General features: G+C 39.5%; 1 non-coding gene across 1 annotated transcript; it reads left to right on the top strand.

Annotated features, from left to right (window-relative positions):
* Positions 1-7357: 7357 nt before the first annotated feature.
* trnas-gcu (transfer RNA serine (anticodon GCU)) lies at positions 7358-7439 on the top strand. Its single transcript has one exon. It is a non-coding gene; the product is annotated as a tRNA-Ser (tRNA).
* Positions 7440-14765: the final 7326 nt, after the last annotated feature.

The following is a 14765-nucleotide window of genomic DNA, read 5'->3' on the forward strand; positions in this document are numbered from 1 at the left end:
AAATCACAAAACCCCGGTAGAAGTCGAATCGACAATCTTATAAAACGAAATCAGACGCGTTATCCATTAAACCACTAGCCCGTCACGTAAATGAATTGCACCATGGTGAGTTCTGCGCCGCTACTAGTAATACCCCACCCCCATCTTAAATTCTAAGTGAGAAACGTGTTTTCTACATTTTTGTCAGTTTTAAAACTAGGAGTATACGGCACTCTGCACAGTGTACGAAGTAAATTATTTTCGCAGTAATTAATTAATTTATTATATTTATTAATAAAATAATAAAATAAATTTACTTCGTACACTATGCAGAGTGCCGTATACTCCTAGTTGCGGCACAAACAATATATACAGTAAAAAGCCTCAGGCACTGTGTTAGATGTGTTTTCGACGTTATATATGCGTTTATTAATGTCGTCAATTTTACGGTTGCAATTCGACGTTGATTATACGTCGCAACGACGTATATATACGTATAGCCGTATTTTCGCTGTGAATATACCTATATTCGACGAATCACCGCCCACTGGGAATAGGTTTATTCCATGCTGAAAAGAGAAGAGAGAAAACATCACGTTTCAGCTGTGAAACCTTCTTCAGGTTTGTTTTCTCTCTTCTCTTTTCAGCATGGAATAAACCTACAGTATTACTTGTTCCTTTGCAGATTCGAATGCTGACGTAGCTACCCACCTGAATATATTAAACGTTTCATCTATATGATTAACATAATGTTCTCCTGAATAACTACTCGAAAAAAGCCGCAGCTCAGGTGTTAGAGAGATTTGAAATCGGATCGGTGGATTTAGAGTACAGACTGCGAACTGACAGCTGACACAGTTCTTTTATAGAACCGTTTTGATTTTCTCTACTTTGTCCCCATAACGTCATTTTCCTGCTCGCAGCCGAGCCCGACACACGGTACCGTCTGGTTTCTGTCGCTGGGCGGGTCTGTGTGGGTTCTAATGCCCCAGTATTATGACGGGGACACTGGACTGTAAACAGGTGCCGTCCTTTGGCTGAGACGTAAAACCGAGGTCCTGACTCTGTGGTCATTAAAAATCCCAGGTCGTCTCTCGAAAGCGTAGGGGTGTAACCCCGGCATCCTGGCCAAATTACCCATTGACCCTTACTCATGGCCTCCTAATAATCCCCATCTCTGAACTGGCTTCATCACTCTGCTCTCCTCCCCATTAATAGCTGATGTGTGGTGAGTGTTCTGGCGCACTAGGGGAGTCCCCATTACCTGTAAAGCGCTTTGAGTGGAGTGTCCAGAAAAGCGCTATATAAGTTTAAACAAATGTAATAAAAATATCATGTTTGATTAATGTAAAAACTGATAAAGCTAATGCTTTTTCAGGGCTATATCTACTTTTTTAAAAAAGAGAAGTCTGTCACGATTGTGAAATTTGGAGAACATGCACCAGCGGGTGCCTTCACATCTCCAGCTTCAGTCTCGCCTGTAGCTGCAAGAAGGTTAAAAGCGCACAAGTGATCTGTCTTTGGTCAAAGGAATTGCTTGAGCAGTAGGACGCAGAGCAATATCTAGCAGCTGTAGACGATGTTCGGGGAAGAGATAATTCTGTTTTCAGCACAGGGAGTGAGAATGAGCTCAGTCCGGCTCCCAGCAGAATCCATCCTGGTTTGGTTACTGTTGACTGTGCGTCTGAGGCTCTTTGGATCACAACGTGGAAAAAAAAAAAACAATTGTTCACATCGTGTGACTTCCACGAGAGGAAGGAAAGATATCATTTTTAAAAATATCAAGACTGATGATTTGGATCCGGGGCCTCATACTTATCCAATTATTAAAATAATAGTTATTAAAATATCAGATTGTGTTTCTGCAACATTTTGTGCACAGTACACCGTCTTTATCTAAAAATAAAACAGTCACAACGAGGCCTTTACACGCAGTCTGAGGTATTTTTCCCTTTTATATTTTTTGCCACTTTATATCGAACCTGTTATACTCCCAAAAGTGCACAGTAGATTGTACTTAATAAAAATGTACAATTCACCACTGGTATAAACAGATGTGTGCCTTGTCTGCCTTTGTAAGCATTTGTTTAAAAAATAAGTTCACAATACGATAAAAACACAGAAAGCACAAACTTAATAATACAACGATACAAAATCAATACCAAATCATAAAGCCAATTAAGTAGCCATCCTTTGAAAACAGAGAGAACCTTTATATCTACAAAAAAACTTGACATTTGTATGTATTTTTGAATTACAAAGCAGACAGAGTTGTCCCTTAATTGAAAGATCAGATCTTGGCCAAAACAAGACAATCAGACGTGAGCTGAATTCAGAACAGGAGCCTCTGCTTCATTTATTGAGCTTTTGAACAATGTCTGAATGAAACAGATTCGCTATTTTAACTATTTGATTAAATTACCTTCCTTCGTGCCGGAGTCAAACCAGACATCTAAGGATTCCCAGCTGTTTTTACTACAGTCCTTCGCTCTACTAGCTGAGCTATCGAAGGGATATCAGGTATTGCTCTCTGTCACATACTGCCCGATGTTGTGCAATGTTCCGGATGATTTAAATCACAGATCGACATCGTTTCCCACTCGTTTCCTTAGTCTTTCTTACCTTGAATTTAACCCACGAACCAGGATTCTTCTGTATAAACTTCCGGGGATATTACAAAATGTTTGATGAGGCATCAATCATTCCAGGCGGAAATGGACTCATTTTTTTTTCTCAGGGGATCATATTAAACATTTCATTTGGATCGAGAAGAGGATCATGAGGAACAAAACTAAGTTTCATTATGTGTTTATTAGAAGCTTTATCACAGCTAATGCATGTAAAGCCTTTAGTATGCGACAGTGAAAGTTCAGTTATGCCGGGGAGTGAAGAGAACTGAAATTTAGTAAATTCATATTTAAATAGATTGCAAATCTTCTAAGTGTTCTGTCACTGCAAAATTACAGGAGTCTACCAGCTGCCAGACGTGCTTGTTTTGGGACTATTTCCAATAAGTATCACATTAGTAGTTGTGTGTCCTTACTGGTATCTTTTAAACTGTGAGGGACAAACGAGACAGAGACACAGTCATAATCCTATTTTACAGTGTCCTGCATTTTAATTTACTGATCAGATAAATTGCTCAACAATGCTCCTGAGTCCTGAGCACTACACTGAGCACACGTTCAGCTGGGCTCTGACTTTGTTCAGCATGACATGTTGTTGCATTTGAGCTCAGAGCTGGGGATGATCTCCATATTCTACCACACTAACTAGTCCGAAACTTAGAACACAGTACACACTTTTTAAGTGAAGTCAGGTTGTTAAAAAATTAAACCAGCGCCCTGTCACAGAAACGTACCCCCGTCTCCCGCGCAACAAGCGGGGGTACTCAGCACTGTACTAACGAGGAGCACTTGTTTGCAGCTCAGCGTGAGCTCTGTTTACTGTCAGCAGACATTTCCTCATTTCAAAAGACGTTTTCACCTGCTCTCAGCATTTTATAGACAGTCATAAACGCTCAAGAAGTAATTCATTTCAGTTTGAAGTCTGTTTCTGTTGTCTCCGCGCCTGATGAAGAAAAGCCGTGCGTGTGAGACTCCCTCTCTGAAGACGTTTGCCGTCACCCTGCAAGAGAGAAGATCCATCAATCACCGAGGCAACCACTGAGACAATTAACATTAAACACGTGAAATGAGAGATGTTTTCTCCCTAGGGATTTTATCGTTTCTACTCTAACTTCTTTGTCAGAAGTGGAATTTCAACAAACGCCTCAAGGAGAAACTGCAACCTGAATGCAACGCCTTAGACCACCAACCATCCTGCCTGGGGCTTTTATATGGAATTATATTTTATTTCTTTCTACTTGTTGAAAAGAAAATTGTGAAATCATGTAATTAGGGAAATGTCTTTTGTTCATAGGGAAAACTAGTACGAGCACATGTAAAGTTTAGAGCAGCGCTCAATAAAAACGATCAGAAACCGAAAGCGCTTCTTATGCGGATCAATATATTCCGATACCGCTGGTTCTGCAGAAGAAATAAGAATAGCCGAACTCCAAGCACTGTGTTGCCATTACGGCTACTCTGGCTGCAGCTGCTGTAAGACCTAATCCGTCAGCACAGAAAGTTGTAGGAGGTCAGACTGGTTGGCACTGTCTAAATAACAGTGTGCGAATTTAAGCTTATGTATTACTATATACAATGTAATGCATGCTCTAAAAGCGTTAATCCTGCACTGGCTGCTATTTGAAGCGCCTTCATCAAAGACGCGAATTAGAGATTTATGCAGCTGGCTTTTATGCTTCACAATACCTTGCAATCAGGAAAATAAACCAATTAGAATAATGCAAAACAACGTCTGTTCTTAAAAATGATAGCTGTTTTACACTGACGTCGCTCTTTATGAGATAATCCAGATTGTGAAGACAACTGCATCCTAGCAGATCAAAATATTACACAAAGGCTGTAAAGCACACTCTGAATCGATCCGAAAATTTGATTTCCGCGAACCGTTTAGGCTCCAACAGGGAACTTGGCGCTTCTCCTGCAAAGCATTTACTTTACTGGTGCTTTTAACAGACCGTTTTATTTAGCTCATCAAGATGGCTGAGTGGTCTAAGGCGCCAAACTCAAAAACTCTTGTCTTTCCTTGGTTGGGTGTCCCGGTCCTCTGACTAGACGCGTGGGTTCATATCCCACTCCTTACAGCTACTATCTTGCATGTTTCCCGACTGTTGTGCTCGCTAACACGGAAAAATGGAGAAACCAGTTTGCGGGCACATGATAGGCAGGGAAATGCTTCGTGAACTCTTCAATGTGATCAGCAGAAAGTCAAATAGGCTTCGAATTCTGCCTTAAGAACTGTTTGGGCTGCCTGAAATCTGGAAAGATTTACTCCAAGGTATGCATTCAAATGTGAAAGACCGCAATAAAAAAAAAACAGAAGAAGATTTATTAAAACATTGTTTTCCTTGCAGTTTCTCCTGTATTTCACTAAATGTGGCATTGTGAAATCAACCTGTAGCCCTACGGAATGCAGTCACTCTCCCAGTGACAGCGGCAGGAGCCGAGACGATTACAGTATATCAGAGCTCGAACAGAGTTCGAAAATCTAGGCAAAGTGATTCATAGAACATTTGTATTAAACTTTCCTATGTGCCTGGCCTTACTGAAGTATTTGTAGCTGTATTTCAGCTTCTGTCTATTTCTATACTTTACAGTAGATAGTGTTTAGCCAGAGAAGAGAGATACAAGCGCTATACCCCCACAGTAACCGTCGATTCCAATAACCTTAACTAAAGCAGGAAGATCAGTTTCTGCTCGACACAGCTGTTTTCTGAACTGCAAATCTCCAACACAGACTGGAGGCGCTGTGTGTCTAGGCTGAGCGGTTATATGAGAAAAGACTCAGCGAGCTGCAGGTGCGGCTCATTACTCTGCGCTCCCCATGCGGAATGCGCGCGTCCTCCCTCCTTTATTACCTTCATACACTCCTCTCAAACCACAGCAAACTCGGTGAACATTTGTTGGGTCTTTCTTTCCGAGATCACAGGCAGAAACAATAAACACGCTGAAAACAGGAAGGTATTCCTGATCGTAGGCGAAGATGCGCAAAAATAAATCCCCTAAAATCCAATAAAGTCCTGTCACGTCCAGGTACTATTCTGATGTATCTGAATAGTTATGGCAATGTTGTTACAAAAAAGAGACAAATTAACTTTTTTATTTCATTCGAGCTGTAAATTTGAAAATGTTTTATTTTCAATTATCTAAATAATACAAAACACAATCACTCATCGCAAGCGTCTGACCATTGATATTCCGGAAGTATAAGCCCGCACACAGGCATTGCGAAATCACACGCTCACAAGCAATTCAACGAATATGATGCTTTTCAGGGGCCGAATATTAGACACGAGTCATCGTGCGGAGTTTTTTCCTCCTCTACCGCAGTCTTTGCTTCGGACCACCCCTCTTGCGGCATGTGCGCTTAATTTTCGATTTTCTGTATAGAACACAGAATATCTTGAAGAAGTCTGGCAAGCGAGGACTGCTGGATTATTGACGTGTAAACATTGGTTCAAAATCAACATCCTCTGCTATTGCCGTTGCTTCTTTGATAGTTTCTTCAAATTCCTGATCTGACTTTCAATATCGAGGGATATTGTGGATAATACCATACTATCTGTAGCTTTCTTTTGATCGCCTGTTTTATTAAAATGCCAGCCTCTTTTACAGTTATTTTAGATGTTTGGCAAGGTGTAATATCCTCCCTCGCATCTTCAGCTAAAATATTTTAAAGGAACAACAAAATTACACTAGGTTAACATTTAGAATTCAAATTAAGGTAAATATACGAAAATATTAAAATATAACTCCGGCGATCTGTCGTTTTTGCTTGTCAAGTTCTCAGATAATTTTAATTATTTTAGCTGAGGATGCAACAGGAGTATAAGTGAATTCTCCCGCCACACATTGGAACATAAATTTCCATGGGTGAATACTATCTGCTTGGAAGTTGCCCTTGTCGGTAATTATTGGAAATTCCCGGTAATGTTGACTCTATCGCAGTCTTTACCTCTGACCAACCCTCAATTGTTTGCTACTGCAAATATCAAAATAGTTAAGGTTTTGCGGACAAATTAAATATCTGGGGTGATGATGTTTACTATGGGAGGAAGTGCGTCCCTGGGTGGGCTCAAAACACCCAACGTTGGGTTAAGATCCGAACACGCCAACCAAATGCACCACAGAAACGCTTACCCGCCGCTTTTTGCCATTTACATACTTTTGGTGAACACAAAATTCGCTCACATTTAATCTTTCGTAAGATATATGATTTAAAAAAGTCCGACAAAGGAAATGAATACATGCATTAAACCAAATCAAGCCTTCTGTGAGTGTCCCAAATGATCTGTTCTGTAAAACAAAACAGGAAGAAAGGTTTCGCTAAGAATTTGAACGCAGAATTTCCTCTTTATTAAACAGGTGCTTTAACCAGCTAAACCACGGCGCCGGCAGAGCGCTATGCTTACAGCCGCGTGGACACACCGCTCTGAGACATCTGCGTTCGGTGTGCGCTGAGCCTGCTCGCCGAGCAAGTTGCCTCCTTTTCATGCACTAGCAGCCCCGATACTAAGAGACAGGAAGAGAAATGGCTTTTATCTGGCACTTTTCATATCCAAGGAGATCGATGTGCTTTCCGTGTACAACAGGGTGTCCTCTATACTCGCCACTGAAGCACAGGACACGCCTGGTGGATTGACATCACTCAAGCAAAATAGTGAAATGGCAGGTGGAAGAAGAAAATGACCATCAAGAATGAAGAAAGATGATCTTGAGCACGCCAACTCATGTCCGCAGGGGCTGACTTTCTCGACGAGGTGGCCGAGTGGTTAAGGCGATGGACTGCTAATCCATTGTGCTCTGCACGCGTGGGTTCGAATCCCATCCTCGTCGTCTTCAGCTTTTGACTTGTGAACCGTTTCTAAGTCGGGTTTGTGCACTTGTGCTACTGTAGTAGAGCAGTAATATTTCTAGCGCTGGCTAAACATGGCTTACAGCAGTAGATGACAGACAATAGTCTCTTAATATTTAGGTTACACTTATGTTTTGTACTGCTTTCACCTGATATTAATAGTAGTCCTGATGAACGGTTTTGGGACATGGTGCATCTTGAAAAATGTTCTTGTTAATTTCAATTTGGAAAAACTGCACTCACTAGAAGCTGAAACAGGTCGTGTTTACATAATGCGCAATGCAATAGCAACGTTTGGAGTTGAATCTAGATATGAGTCCTCACCTGTTACAGGAGGCGTTTTAGGACTTTTTTTTACCTCAGATAAAGCTATCAATTCATCTTACATTTCTACTACATCAGTATTAGCAACGTTATCTTTACCTAGCACTAAATGTAGCTTTAAATAAGAGTAAATTTTAAAATATATGTAAAAGTAAATGCTATTCCATATATTGTAACTTTGTGGTATTTATAATGTTTATCTGAGGATGCAAGGGAAAGTATTATACCTTGCGAAACATCCAAGACAAAGGTAAAAGAGGCTCATATTTTAATAAAATTTTCGATCAAAAGAAAACCACTCTGTATATCATCGTTAATATCCCAAGATATCGACGTTCAGCTGAAAGATTTGAAGAAACTCTCCAAGAAGCAACTCCAGTAGCGGAGTTTTGATTTGAACCGATGTTTGCACCTCAATAATCCATTAGTCCTCGAAAGAAACAATGGCAGGGATGTTTTGAGTGTCACCATGATCCTCTTCTCAATTCAAAAGAAAGGTTTTGTATGATCCCGATTCCACTAGAAAAAGAGTCAATTTCTGCCTGCACTGATATCCCTTCAAACGATTTGTAAGATCTCAGGTAGAATATACAGTAGAATCGTGCTCTATTTCTTCTACTAAAAGAGACTATGGGAGTGAGTATTTTGATGTCGAACTGGAATTTAAATAAACAGAAACAGTACACTACATTGGGCTACGCGTATGACAAAACGTGGGCGTTTTGAGGTGACCTTTCCATAGCTCAGTTGCTAGAGCGTAAAACTGTTTTAAAAAACAACGGGTGATTGTTATGTCGCTGTTTTGAATCCGGCTCGAAGCATGGTGTTTTCTTGTTCCTTAATTAAAAAGTGAAAACAGCGAATTTGTCTTTCACTTTTACGTTCACCAAACGCTCAGTAAACAGAGAAGCAGAGGCTCCTGTTCTGATCTATCCTCACGTCTGATTGTCTTGCTTTGACCTTTAAAATGTGCACTGTTGACGGTTCACTCTTCCTAACACTATTAAAGACCTGCGGAAAAAACTAGGTATCGGGAGTTTAGTTCAGTGGTAGCGCGCACGTACTCTATGAAGCTTCGTTTTCAATCGCCGGCGTCTCCACTCCGGATTCCTTTTAAACGCGATATCTTTCCTTCCTCGTGTGACTTCCCTCGTGTGTGAATTTCAGGGAGACACATAAACCCTTTGTCTGTTTTAAAGAGACATTTTTTTAAAACCAGACAAAACGAAAGACGTAGTAATTAGACACACGTAAAAAACACGTGAATCTAATTGAGAAAATGTGGACAGGGGCAATGCATTACTAGTAGCGGCTCTGAGCTCACTGTAGTGCAGTTGACTAAAGTGACAGTAGGGCGCAATGTATAACGCGTCTGACTTCGGATCAGAAGATTGCAGGTTCGATTCCTGCCTGGCTCGTCAAGCTTTTAAACCACGCTACTCAACACTGTCCCCTAGTGTGTGCGGTCCTACACAACCTTACTATTGACTGGATGAGTCTCCTGTTCCATCTCCAGTCCTTTCCACACATTCTGCCTGTTTCACCACCGTTGTTGTAGGACAACAGCCACAGATATGAGAAGAGATACTGTTCCGAACAACTGTCTTAAATAATCACGTTGATAAAGGTGACAATAAGTGTTTTTCTTTAATATAACCTTACATTTGCCTATAAAGTTCACACTATTTTCTGTAGCCACAGATCGCCAATATTTCTGCTGTTTGGAATGTGTTCCACTGGGGATTAAAAAAAATGTATTTTTCTTAATCGCGTATCTAAGGAAAATAGCAGTATAACTTTGTTCATGCACATCATTATACAGTATCTCATTTTGTATTTCTATATAAAAAAATCGTTTTCCCAGCCACTGTTGTTGTTATTGTTTTTATCCTGTAAAGCGCTTTGAGGAGCACAGCTTTCTCACCACTTAGATTACTTTTTGACACCATCCTTACACAAAGCAGAAACTGATTGTATTTTCCGATGACATACTGTACAAGTGCAAAGATTACAGATTTTAATCGTCTTTTTTCTGAACCAGGGAAAATCTGATCATGTTTCTCTATAACAATAATAAAAAACTTTATTTTACATTTTATTTATATATAAAAATATATAATATAAAAATATTTATTTTTATTTTATTTTATTTGTTTTGAGATGCCACTTTTAAAGGTGATATGTAAAATAAAGTTTTTTTATTATTGTTATAGAGAAACATGATCAGATTTTCCCTGGTTCAGAAAAAAGATGATTAAAATCTGTAATCTTTCCACTTGTATGTCATCGGACATTAATGAGTACAACCCCCCCTCTCTGCAGGAGTGCTGGCTGTGACGAATTAAACTGGTTTCACAGGTATTTTCAAAGTAGTAAGTACAGTGTTAACTAGTAGCTAGGCTCCTCAATGAAATCGCTTTAACATGCTAATGCGTTGGTGTAACAGTCCGGGCGTGGCAAGCTTCCAATGTCAACTTGACTCGATTGGAAGACAATGAACGTATTTTAGCCCTAAATGAATTAATAGCAAACATGGTTTACATAAAAGACATTTTTCCAAGAAAGTTTATAATAATACGATCTATAGTTGAAATCTGAGCCTAAATATAAAGGAAAAGCATTTTCAGAGAGCAATCACGCTGTGTTTATGTAGAAAAAGCGATTAGGTTTATGAGCAATCTAATTACCTATTCGCTTAAAACGCTATATAAAATAAAGTTTATTAAAGGTGAATGATAAGTGTCGCAGTTTAAATAATTTTGGTAGTAGGGCTTGGACAGATTCCAAGTGCATTTTTGCAATTTACATTGCATTGTCCAATGTGCTGTTGTAATACAGTTTAGAATACAGTAAGTCTAAACTGTATCAGCTTTATTTATGGGTTGCAATTTAGAAAAAATCAAAAACCGCACTCAAAATGCAATTTAGAGCTTTCTGGCAAGAGGAGACACCCAAATTATAATGTAACATGTCACTGTTTGTAACTTTTAACAAAGTTATACTGCAATTTTCATTAGATACGCGATTAAAAAAAATACATTTTTTGAATCCCCGGTGGAACACATTCCATAAGAATCAGCACTTTTATACAGTATATCGCCTTTAAACACATATATTTAAACACGTGTTTACGATTTAAATCAAAACGCGATTCAAATCAATATAAATGTTTATTTTGTAACGCATAGGTGACTATTCATTGTTATTAAAAAGACTTCAATCCGATCATGTTGTGATATGTAGAAATATAAATTTGTTTGGTGCTAGTGAGGTTTTATTTAATCTCTGACCAAGGGAAACGTTTCATTTTTTCAAAGAAATGTTTGTTAAAAAATAAAGTCATAGTTCCATTGGATTCAATCGCAGACCATGTGACATGGGAGTCAGGAAACTAACCCACAGCACCACCAGCATGGTCGCATGCTGAGGTCTGAAAAAGCACTACAGAAACATTATCGACAGACAATGTACAGATTTGATAAAGCTATAAAATAATGTAATTAGGCACAGAACAAGTTTACAGCACAGTACAATAATAAATGCTGACCATGACTTTAGAAGCATAAATTACCTTACACTCAATTTAAACACAAGCTGTCTTTAGCCCTCTAAGCTGGTTCATACAGAAATGTAGAGAACCAGGCTCAGAACACACAGCTTCATTAGCGAATACATATGCAGGATAACTGGAGAAGAAGTTTTACAGAGGATGGATTTTTAGAAACATCCCATCAGTGACATCACTGAAGTCAACTCCTAGGTAACTGTCGTGTGGATAGTTTCACAAGAATCAGACAAAGGTTTAAGCATCGCTTGTTCTAGATAAAACTGCAAAAAAAACAACAACCCATAATGTACTTCTTTGCGGCTCTGTTTGCCCAAATCATATGTAGTGGCGAGGCTTATTAATAAGAAAGAATTAAGTGTTTCTGAGCTTTCCCAAATTAGGCCTCATCTCTCTGTTCATCTCTGTGGTGCAGCCACAGAGAAACTATTCATTCAGGCTGATTTAAGGTTTCTTTTGATAAGGTTTCCTAGGACAGCTCCCAAAGGGGGATGCACTTAGCTAAGCCTGGCTATCATGATCAATGGTCATCCATTGGCGCCTATCTGTCTAGGGAGTGCCAGATGGACATCTGGACTGCATTCCTAAGTGTCAGGAGTAAGTGACTCATATCTCACCTTGATCAACCAATCAGGGACTGGTAGGGCCGAGTAACCCACGTGGGACTCTGATGCCCATGGAACTTTCAGCCAATCAACGAGCTGAAGTTCCTTCAGGTAAAAACAGGCAACACAGAGAGCCTGGGAGATTCAGGAAGATTCAGTGGACTTTTCTAAAGGGAATTCAAAGGTGAATTCCAGGGCAGGACAGCCCAGGAGCAGAAGGCTCCCAAGAGCAGGACATTCTCGCACCGCGCCTCCTGACCATCCTGAGACTCAGCCCGGACAACCACGGAACGGCCAGTGTGTCCGAGTGCCAGAACTTTGCTTTGTTTTAAGAGTCTAGAGCGGAGGTTGCCAGAGAGTAACCAGAGGATCCACCTGAGGTTAGCATCGTGCCTCGTGAACAGGTCGGAACTGTGGACAGCTGAATCACTATTCAGAACTAGCTCTTCATCAGAAACGAACCGGTCCTCTTCCTGACTTGCTGGGACTCACAGTCATCTTTTCTCCTGTGCGCAAACTTTGCTAGTTAAAGCCAACACTAACTAGCCGGCCAGTGAGCATCTGCAGCGCACCGTCGCAAGCCGCACAGCACAGCCTGGCATGCAGCCAGAGAGCGCGGATTGGACAGCAACAGCCTGCAACTGTTTCTTTGTGCCCGCAGGAGATCTGAATCCCCAGAGATTGGATGAGTATTCAACTTCAATGCATTACAGCTCAAGAATTCAATTGTTATCCCAACCAGTTGATATCAATTTAATTCCTAAGAGCTATGTACTTGTTTTGAGTATCTAATGTAGAAGTTATAACCAAGTTCATTTATGAAACGGTCTAAATGAATGATATACTGAACATATGTCCTCTTGATGTGTAACTCTTCGTAACTGATTGAATATATACCTTTTGTATTCTGATAACCCTCTTGATAAGATCTGTTAGGTTTATTTGCATATTCTATGTATTAATAAATGTATCCTCGTGTATTAGTACCTGTGTGTGTGAGTTGTTTGAGTTATGTCGCATGGTTGGATTCTAAAGCCATCGCAAGAATCAACTTTGTGATTTACTGCTACAATTAATAATTGTCACAGTAAATGCCCAAACCCTACAGAACTAGTGCCTTCAGAGAGCCACTACATTACATTTTGGCTATGGCAACGTTACACATATATTCACAATATGAAATTAGAAAATAATATTACGTAACCAAAATCCGCAATATGGAAACAGAACCTGTGTAATTGTTGACAGATGATGTACTCGTAACATTTTTACAAGACGAACTACAACATTTAAAAAATGACTTGTATGTACTTGATATCTCTAATCAATCCACGGCGATATAGTTAAAGCAGTCCCCGCACAAAACGAAACTAAAACGCCCTGGGCCTACCGTTTCGCGCTTCTTATCAGTTGCTCAAAAGTAATTTGACCGTATGAAATGCATAATATAAACCTAGAAACATATACCTGAGCAGTATTTACGTAGTATTGGTGTCAAGACATACCTCTCAAATACTGTAAATCAAGTTAAAAATATCTCAAGACCGATTCTGGTCATAATGAAACCATGTTTCGTGTATGTTTTCTTTAAAGTACCGAGACCAGCCATATACTGTATGTTTATGTTCCAAAATTAATATTGTTTATGGCCTTCACACGCATTGCAGTATGCTCCTATTTTTTTTATGCTCAGGCACTAAGATTTCCCTTCAGAGCTAAAATTCCATATAAATATTCAGTACTTAAATGGGCACAGTTAAGACATTAAATATACATATACATACTGTATACAGTACAGTTTGCATACGGTAATATGTTTATGTTCCTAAATCAATCTCTTTTATGAGCATGTGAAAGGCATGGTGAATCGATTCTCAAAAATTACTGTACTTTGCATGATTGGAAAAAAATGCGTGATTGCGAAATGCTGTGGTGTTACTTTTACAAAGATGGTCAATGAAAAAAAGAATGTGGACCAGGGCAATACTTTGAGTTTACAGCTTGTCCAAGGTCATTTATTATTAATACTATCAGTAATATCTTTGTTAAAGACTTTGATAGCTACAGCTCAAACATGAGAGGTTGAGCTTTATTAGCTCCAACTTGCGGAAATTCCGGATACTATTATTTTGCTAGCGGTATTTACCGGTAACTCGCGGTAGACTGCATACAGCGTACCGGAAAATAATGCGGTATCGCCCGTGCATTTTGAATGGCTGCATCTGTACATCACAGAATGGAAGTTTCAGGCCCCTTTTTCATTACAGGTTCAAACTAACCTGAAAGTTACAGAGTTTTAGGTCACTTTTGTATTAAAAAGTGTCTGAAGCCTATAAATATAATTTGCCCTTTTAAATTGTGGATGAAATCCAATCCCATGTACCAAGACCTTACAGTATATTCATGTTAATTAAAACGACTAACGCTATTGGACATTAGCTGGTGCTTTTTGTAACAATTTGCTATTTCATGCTGGAAAGAAGGAAACCCGACCAACGTTTGCTTTCAGGTGCGGTTCATTCACATAATGGACATCTATTTCTGAGTAGCCTGATTTAAAAACACACGAACCCGGTAGAAGTCGAACCTACAATCTCATGATGCAAAATCAGACGCGTTATTCATTAAACCACTGGCCAATCATGTAACTGAATTGCACCATGGTGAGTTCAGCGCTGCAACTAGTAATACACCATCCCATCTAAAATTTCTAAGTGAGAAACGTGTTTTCTACATTTTTATCAGTTTTAAAATATCATCTCTTTCATACAGACAAAGGGTTTGTGTGTCACTTTGAAATTCTGATTGATTTA

Source organism: Atractosteus spatula, unplaced genomic scaffold (genome assembly GCF_055471065.1).
Source record: "Atractosteus spatula isolate fAtrSpa1 unplaced genomic scaffold, fAtrSpa1.hap1 Scaffold_51, whole genome shotgun sequence".
In the NCBI taxonomy this organism is placed as follows: domain Eukaryota; kingdom Metazoa; phylum Chordata; class Actinopteri; order Semionotiformes; family Lepisosteidae; genus Atractosteus; species Atractosteus spatula.